Source organism: Elgaria multicarinata, chromosome 8 (assembly GCF_023053635.1).
Source record: "Elgaria multicarinata webbii isolate HBS135686 ecotype San Diego chromosome 8, rElgMul1.1.pri, whole genome shotgun sequence".
NCBI classification, from domain to species: Eukaryota; Metazoa; Chordata; class Lepidosauria; order Squamata; family Anguidae; genus Elgaria; species Elgaria multicarinata.
In genome coordinates this window covers 67,679,605-67,687,858 of record NC_086178.1, presented here as the reverse complement: position 1 = coordinate 67,687,858, position 8,254 = coordinate 67,679,605, and positions in this window count along the sequence as shown.

The following is an 8,254-nucleotide window of genomic DNA, read 5'->3' as shown; positions in this document are numbered from 1 at the left end:
TCATTCATTAAGGCTGCAATCCTATACCCACTTACCTGGGAGTAAGCCCCATTGAACTCAACGCAATGCACTTCTGAGTAGATATGTACAGGATTCTGCTATAATGTGCAAGCCTATACATGTCTAGTCAGAATTAAGACCAACTGAGTTTAATGGGGTTTACTCCCAAGTAAGTGGAATATAATCCTATGCATGTTTATTCAGATATAAGTCCTTGCCTAAAAAACAATGCTCCAGGAATACATACAGACCCATTTTCATTTAACCATCACTTTATTATCTTTGCATAAAGCCTTTAAAGAATAAATCTGTTTATAGGTATCTTAAAAATACAAATAACAATTAAAAACAAAACAAATGAAGGCAATGAAAATACCCACCATGCTGAAACTATGCACCATTCTAGTCTTACTTGTAGTTATTGGTTTTTTTCTCCCAGATTCTGCTGGTCCTGTCAAAGCCGTAACTGTGTTGTGATTTGAGACAATACACGCAGGGCCAGACCAGTTTTTATAAGTCACCACCCATGTAAATAAACAGAGATATGATTTAATTACTAGTCTTAATTCTTATATTTAAAAAGCACACAGAAGTGTGTCATGAGAGATTCATCCCTGCTAATTCTAACAGACCCAAATTAATCTGAACTGCTCCCTCCACAAATAATGGACAAACAGTGTTTGTTAACCATATCCTGCCCCAATTAGAATCCCGCTGTTGTTTTTTGTGCAAGACTTCACCACATTTATGCAGGATGAGGACATAGCTGCAGAGGAGCTGGATCATTCTGTAGACAGACTTCCTCCAGAATAAGGAGACTTTTTCCCAAGTGGCCAGAGACTCTGATGACCCCTCAGATTAGTTTCAATTAATGCTAAAATTACCGGGGGGGGAGAGAGGGGGGCTCGTAATGGAAGCAACTAGCTCCATCCCATGTCTCCACCCAATTCAATCCAAATAATGGCTACACACACACTGTAGCTTTCTAGGGTGACCATACGAAAAGGAGGACAGGACTCCTGTTTCTTTAATAGTTATATACAGCTTGTCTATACAGCTTGTTTACCCCAACCTAAATGTGCATATTTGTGTTTCAGGACACATGATGCAGCTGTCCATTTGCCGTAGCGCCAGATTTTTAACGCGATAATGTGCATATTTGCATTTGTGATTTACCGCAACTTTTGAATCACGTCTGAGTTTGCACCAAGTTATGGTTATGTGTCGTTAGGGGAGTTAACTCACATTTTGAGATGTGGGCATGACTTTGAGGGCAGGACAAAGTGATTGGCTGATTTCCCGCCTTCCCACCTATCGCCTCCTCTGGCTGCCTCGTTCCTTCCCGCCATTTTCATGCTGAATTAAGATGGAGCTTTTAAAATGAAAACAAAGAGGGGGAAACAGGCAGTGAGAGACAGGAGACATCTTTAGTCCCCTGCTCGCATCATAGTCTGCTGCCCCTTTCCTTTCCCCACTCACTTTTCCTCTTCTATGAATCTGCAGAGCTCCACAGAATTTATAGCTTCGCTCGTGTATACTCCATAGCCTCATATATGCAATAATGAACATCTGCACATTAATAACTGCACTATAAAAACAATTAAGGATATAAGTTGCTGTTGCTGCTGCAGTGTGACGCTCATTTGCTAGATTCAAATCAACTAAAATTCGAGTTAAAATTCAAAGAGAAGCAATCCCGCTGTCGTATAGACCAGGGCCATGAAAAGGGAATTTTAGCAGGTGTCATTTGTATGCATGCAGCACCTGGTGACATTCCCTCTTCATCACAACATTTAAAGCTGCAGCAGCCCTGCCCTCTTTTGTAGAGTGACCAGATACAAAAGAGGACCAGGCTCTTGCAGCTTTAACTGTTTAACCGCCTGCTCAACTCAGAAATCCACCTTAAAGCATTACTGAGAGATGGCTGTCCAGCTGCGCCTTTAATGCCTCTAATGTGAGAAAGCCCACTATCTTCCTCGGTAATTGGTTCCATTGCCATACTGCTCTAATAGTCAGGAAGTTTTTTCTGATGTCCAGCCAGAATCTGGCCTCCAGTAACTTGAGCCCATTATTCCATGTCCTGCACTCTGGGAAGATTGAGAAGAGATCCTGGCCCTCCTCTGTGTGACAACCTTTCAAGTACTTGAAGAGTGCTAACATGTCTCCCCTCAATCTTTTCTTCTCAAGGCTAAACATGCCCAGTTCTTTCAGTCTCTTCTCATAGGGCTTTGTTTCCAGACCCCTGATCATCCTCATTGCCCTCCTCTGAACCCCCTCTTGCTTGTCTGCATCCTTCTTGAAGTGTGGTGCCCAGAACTGGATACAATACTCAAGATGGAGAAGAGCCAATAAAAGAGATGAGAATTCAGAGGCACCATTCATGCATGACTGAGCTCTGTAGGAGACTAAAGGGAAGGCAAAGAGCTGGCTTTGACTGCTTCATTTACCCAGCCACATCGTCTTGATCTTGACTCCCAGAAAATGGGCCCCTTCCCCCCACCAGGACTAACACTACTCCTGGGTACTGCTATCAGAAGTGAACCCTCTGATTCTGGGCCAGAACAGACACTGAAGGTGTCACCTTTGGGCATCAGAAGAGAGTTTATTTATGCTCATGGCAAGGACAAGGGCCTTCAGGCCAAGACCCTGTAGTTCTTTGATGGTGAGAAGTCAATTGTGGTGATACAAGATCTCTGGGTCTTGTATCAACTTGAAACCTGTGCCCTGCTTGACTCTCACTGTACCTTGCCTGATTTGAAAAACTGATTAGAATAGTTTTATCTGGAGAACATACTGGTGTCCTTCACCTTCTTTTAGCTCCTCCTGTTTAAGCTCTTTATGTTTTTGGCTGCTTAATTTGACTGAGTCGCCAGATATACCAATATCTACTGATAATGGCCTTTAGATACTGTTGTATGCCTAGGGCAGCGGTGGGAGGACTTCCACAGGTTCTGTCTTTGCCCCTTGGAGTTAGTACTTATCGGCATTTTGGAGACCAGAAGCGTATTCACACATGATCTAGACCCTGAAAATCTCTACGCTCCTAAATAGTATGGGGGTTGTTTCTCCCTCTTGGTGCCAATAGGCTCCCAGTCCCTGTCATCTCCTCCTGGCAGTGCACAAAAAATGCAAACAGGAAGTGAAGACTCTATATTTTATAATCTATATAAGAATGTGTTAGCGTAGCGCTTATTACTAGAGATCTATCAGAGTTTGCGCTTTTTTAACTAAAGCTTGAGCAGTGTAGACATGCAGAAAATGTTGAAAGTACAAAAAAGTTTAAAGCTCAAGCTTTAATAGCAAACCAGAATGTTTATTTGCTCTGTGCCAAAAAGTCTCCAATTGCTCTACAGCTCAGTGCAAGTTTATTTGCTCCATGCCAAACAGCACCTGCTCTGACATCACATGTTTTCGACTTGAAACTTAAAGACATGCTAAATGACACATTTTAAAAGAACACGCCAGACATGTCTTCTACCTCAGATTTCAAGATATGCTAAATGAATTCTTAACAGTATTGTGGCTTGGGACCACAATACTTGATGGAAAGCCCCTCCCAACGTGAATATACCAGGTCACTACGTTCAACATCTAAGGTCCTCCTCCGGGTGCCTACTCCGAGAGAGGCTCAGAGTGTGGCAATGAGGGATAGGGCCTTTTCTGTGGTGGCCCCCAGACTGTGGAATGATCTCCCTGATGAGGCTCGCCTGGCGCCAATGCTGCTATCTTTCCGGCGCCAGGTTAAGACTTTCCTCTTTGCCCAGGCATATGGCGGCACATCCTAATTACCCACATGTTTAGTTTTTAATCAGTTTTTAATGCTTTATGTGTGTATGTTCTGTGTTTTAAAATTTTAAATTTTGTATACTTGTTTTTATCTCAATTTTAGAATTTCTGTAAACTCCCCAGAGCTCTGGCTAGGGGGGCAGTATATAAGTGTAATAAATAAATAAATAAAATAAAATAAAATAAAATAAAATAAAATAAAATATTTTCTTGTTTGTATTCACCTTTGCTAGTTTATTTGTATACCAGACGGATTTGCTCATTTTTGTTTCATTTTTGCCTTTGAAAAAACATGATTCAGTGTTGGTTTTGTTGTGTATTAGACCTATTAAGCTAATTATTGTTTTCTTTTCTCAGACTACTAATACCCATGGTGACATGGGGTTTATTTATTTTATTTATTTATTTATTAAACTTATATACTGCTCCCATAGCCAGGGCTCTCTGGGCGGTTTACAGAATTTCTAAAATTGAGGTAAAAACAAATATACAAAATTTAAAACTCTAAAACACATAACATACACACATAAAGCATTAAAAACTGATTAAAAACTAAACATGTGGGTAATTAGGATGTGCCGCCATATGCCTGGGCAAAGAGGAAAGTCTTAACCTGGCGCTGGAAAGATAGCAGCATTGGCGCCAGGCGAGCCTCATCAGGGAGATCATTCCACAGTCTGGGGGCCACCACAGAAAAGGCCCTATCCCTTATTGCCACACTCTGAGCCTCTCTCGGAGTAGGCACCCGGAGGAGGACCTTAGATGTTGAACGTAGTGACCGGGTATATTCACGTCGGGAGAGGCGTTCCATCAGGTATTGTGGTCCCAAGCCGTGTAAGGCTTTATAGGTCAAAACCAGCACCTTGAATTGGGCTCGGAAACATACAGGCAGCCAGTGCAAGCGGACCAGAGCAGGTGTTATATGGTCAAACCTTCTGGTTCCCGAAATCAATCTGGCCGCTGCATTTTGCACGAGCTGCAGCTTCCGAACCGTCTTCAAAGGCAGCCCTATGTAGAGCGCATTGCAGTAATCTAACTTGGAGGTTACCAGAGCATGGACAACTGAAGCCAGGTTATCCCTGTCTAGATAGGGGCGTAGCTGGGCCACCAACCGGAGTTTGTAGAAGGCACTCAGTGCCACTGAGGTCACCTGAGCCTCAAGTGACAATGATGGGTCTAAAAGAACCCCCAAGCTACGAACCTGCTCCTTCAGGGTGAGTGCAATCCCATCCAGAACCGGTAGAACACCCCACATCCTGTCAGCGGAATCACCTACTAACAGCATCTCAGTCTAGTCTGGATTGAAAGAGGAAGACATCTCTCTTTAGTTCTATTCTCACTCCACATTTAAATTGAAAATCTCCACATTTAAATTTAAATCTCCACATTTAAATTGAATATGTGGTATAGCAAGGGACACACTGACAACCTGCGCACACTGATTGGAAGGAATCCCAATTGTGTAGAGTTAGAGATGTGGATAACACACAACTCTATTTCTTTTTTTCCATTACAGAGAATCTTTGACTGGGTGGACCTGACCATGGTGGTGCTATTCAATCTATGTCAGATAGGGCTACACTTTCCTTTAAAATTCGGGAATGTTTCTTGGGGATACTCTGAGATACAACATCATTAACAGATACCCATATGTAGCTTGGAGTGACTGGTCCAAACTTTGTTTGCTATGCCAGCTCCACCATGGCCTGGAAAGGAATTACCTGGCCCTGGTTATCTATGTTTTGGTAACATTGAGAAAGATTACTGTAATGTGTTATGTAAGACTTAACAAGCTTTCAGAAACTTCAACTGACAACACAGCAGAGATATTATTAACAAGGGCTGGCTAATTATACCACTACTCAAGGACTCATTTCAGATGACACAATAACCCACAATGGATTAAATAAGCCATTTGGCCCAGTATTGGGCAAAAGGCGGGATACAAATAAATAAATAAATATAATAATAATAATAATAATAATAATAATAATAATAATAATAATAATAATAATGGTTAGTGTGTCATGTGTTGGGAGTTGTTTTTTAACCCATGATGGCTTATTTGGCCAAAATAATACATGCTGATAACGCACGGTCTACAGAGTGGGTTATTTAACTCATGGGTTATTGTGTTGTGTGGCAGTCACAGTGGGTTTCTTGGCAAGAATGGTCAAAATTGCTGCTGCCACTTTTCTCCAACTAGAAACTCTCTGTTGCCATGATCTGCCTTGCAATCGCTTGCGTGTGCAGCTTGACCCCACCCTAACCCCAGCAGTGTGTCCTGCAACCTCCTCAAGTCTCAAACACCGTCTAAGTCAGTGGCTGCAGCTGCGCAAGGTTGTCATTTTGCCTTATGTGCATCTTTGCCAGGGGATGCTGGGTATGAAGTTTTGTCCCAGTCCTGCAAACTCCCATGGAGTTATAGCCACCCACTTTTTGGTGCATCCAAGGGTTTCACATCTTTGTGTGTAATCACAAAGGATTTTGATAGTGCATCAGATGCCTCCTGACTAGGAAAGGCTGTGTATGAAGTTTGGTCCTGATCCTGCAAACTTCCAAGGGTTTATCTGAGCCACCCCCTTTTTGGAGCACCCAGGTTTTAGTTCTTTTGTGTGTCATTGCGCAAGGTTTTGATGGTGCATCAGGTGCCTCCCAACTAGGGGATGCTATGTATGAAGTTTGGTTCCAATCCTGCATACTTCCAGACGTTCAGAGCCACCACCCCTTGTTGTGGTGATACTGGAAGCACTGAATTAATATCTCCCCTCTCATTGGAATATTGTGGAAGATTAAAACAGGCTTCTGCAATGTTGTAAATGGGTGAAACAGCAGCACTGCTGGGACGGGAGGACTGCAGCAGGACAGGAGGCAGGGGGACAACTCAGTTTGCACACAGGAGCTTAATAAGTTATGCATAGTAGCTTATTTGTCTGATTGTGTGCGGGAAAACAATAGCTTATTTTAAAAACAAGCTACTGTGAGCTAGGGTGGCCATATCTGGGAAACAAAAAAAAAGAGGACACCCAGTGGGGGAGGGGGGAAGCAGGAAAGCACGTTCTCCGGGGCCTCTAGGAAGTGTGTCATCCCCCCTGCCATGCTAACAACAGCTGCCATTACCATGGCAAGGAGGAATGACGTGATTTCCAGAGCTCCCAGAAAGCATGCTTTGCCCTCTCTGCTCCAATCAGGGCATTTAAGGCTCTGATTGGAGTGGAGGAGGGGAACACATTCATTCTCACCCCACCGCCACCCCCACTGCTCCAATCAGGGCCTTTTCTATAATGTCCAGAAATGAAACACTTTCCTTTTTAAGGCCCCAATTGGAGCAATGGGGTGAATGATGTGCCTCAGGAAAGTGAATCATTTCCCCAGGATGCCAATGGCGGCCTTAAAGGGGAAGGTGTATCATTCCTGGACCTAATAGAAAATTACAGAAAATCCCCCCTGACACCCAGGATAGAACAAAAACCCAGACAAATTCAGAGAAATCCTGACAGTTGGTCACCCTACTGTGAGCAGCTTATTAATCCATCATGGTTTTAAAGTGATGTCTGAACACAAGTAGTTTCGTTGACTCCCAGTTTGTTTTTGAGCACAGTTCAAACTGCTGGCTTTGACCTTTAAAGCCACACACCATTGGCTCCTGTATGCTCCATGTTCCTGTATGAACCTGCCCAGCGACTGAGACTGTCATTGGAGGCTCTCCAAGGTGCCCTCACCTATGGCAAGAGGCCCTTTTCTGTGGTTTCTTCCCACTTGTCAAACTCCTTCTCAAGGGAGTTCTGCATGACGACATTCTTGGCTATCATTGAGATACTAGGCAAAGTGTATCTTGTTTATGTGAACTACTTCTGGTAGTTTAATTTTAACTGATTATATTGTTTGGTTTATTTCATTATGCTTGTATAATAGCTACTTTTTATGCTGTTTTTTCTTCTATTTTATAATGTTTCATGTTTTTCTGGAGTTTTTTTATGCATCCTTGTATGTCATTTGGCAGATAAAGAACATACAAGTCTTCTAAATAAATGCATTGAGAAAGAGGATTTTTATTTCTTTATTTTAAATATTTATATACCACTTTTCATTTCCAAAACACTGAGTGGTGTACAAAAGTCATTACAATAACAACTAAAATAATATAAAAATAAAAGGTCTAAGTTAGGTAGAAAATCTGCAAATACCTGGGCAAAGAGATGAATTTTTAACAAGCACCAAAACCTGATCAAGGTTGCAGTGGGGAGAGAATTCCAATGGTAAGGTGCCCTCCCCCTGGTTATTTATTTATTTATTTATTGCATTTCTATACCGCTCAATAGCCAAAGCTCTCTGGACGGTTTACAAAATGTCAGATGTATGTGTGCAGGTGATGGAATAACCACAGGAACCTGATAATTAATGAACATTAATTAATGGTTGTTAGATAAATCCCATGAAGTAATAAAGGAGCTGGCATAAGAGCTCT